Raw genomic sequence first — 1,473 nt, forward strand, 5'->3', positions numbered from 1 at the left:
ACTCTAGCATATTCTGTTTGTGATACGGGTTATCCTCGATTTTTGGCTAAGTGTATACTTAGGTCAACGGGCGTTTTAGCCGGAGGCAGATCAAAAGCTTTGAATTTCTTAAGTACATTCTCAACATAGTGAGATTGTGATAAGACTATTCCCTCGGGTGTTCTAAGGATCTTAATTCCTAGAATCACATCCGCTAATCCCATATCTTTCATGTCAAAGTTCTTCTTTAACATTTCCTTAGTTTCTACGATGATTTTATTATTGCTACCCATAATTAGCATATCATCAACGTAGAGACAGACAATGACAAAGTTGTCGGATGTTCCTTTGATGTACACACATTTATCACATTCATTTATTTTGAATCCATTCGACATCATTGCTTGGTCAAATTTCTCATGCCATTGTTTGGGAGCTTGTTTGAGTCCATATAAAGACTTGACAAGTTTACAAACTTTATTTTCTTGGCCGGGAATCACAAACCCTTCGGGTTGTTCCATATATATCTCATCTTCTAAATCTCCATTTAGAAATGCTGTTTTTACATCCATTTGGTGTATCTCAAGATTATATAATGCGGCTATAGCAAGTAGCATTCTAATGGATGTAATTCTTGTGACTGGAGAGTATGTATCAAAGTAATCATACCCATCATTTTGTTTGTAGCCTTTAACTACCAAACGTGCTTTATACTTATCAATAGATCCATCGGCTTTATATTTCTTCTTAAGAATCCACTTGCAACCCAAAGGTTTATTTCCCGGAGGAAGATCAACAATATGCCAAGTGTGATTGGATAAGATTGACTCAATTTCACCATTGATAGCTTCACGCCATAGATCGACATCAGGACCAGACAATGCTTCCTTCATTGTCTTTGGTTCGTCTTCTAAAGTATAAACTACGAAATCCGGACCAAAGGTTTTCGCAGTCTTTGTTCACTTTCCGCGTCTTGGTTGCGGTGTTGGTTCATGTGTTGGTCCGTTATCCTTAAGCGAAATATCATCATAAGTTCTCTTTTTCGAACTTGTATCATTCTTCTTTTTCTTAGGGAATATAGTTTCAAAAAATATGGCGTTTCTTGATTCTATAATTATTCCCTCATTTATATCGGGTACTTCCGATTTGTGTACCAAGAATCGGTACGCACTACTATTGTTTGCATATCCTATGAAGATGCAATTAACAGTTTTTGGTCCTATTTTTACTTGTTTGGGTTTTGGTACTTCAACTTTTGCTAAGCACCCCCACACTTTTGTATATTTATAGGACGACTTCCTTCCTTTCCATAATTCATATGGAGTTTTATCTTGTTTCTTTTGGGGTAATTTATTCAAAATTTTATTAGCCGAAAGAATAGCTTCCCCCCACATGTTATGTGATAGGCCTGAGCTTATCAACATAACATTCATCATTTCTTTCAATGTTCTATTCTTTCGTTCTGCAACATCATTTGATTGTGGAGAATAAGGT

The sequence above is a fragment of the Salvia miltiorrhiza genome, chromosome 4 (genome assembly GCF_028751815.1).
Source record: "Salvia miltiorrhiza cultivar Shanhuang (shh) chromosome 4, IMPLAD_Smil_shh, whole genome shotgun sequence".
Classification (NCBI taxonomy): Eukaryota; Viridiplantae; Streptophyta; class Magnoliopsida; order Lamiales; family Lamiaceae; genus Salvia; species Salvia miltiorrhiza.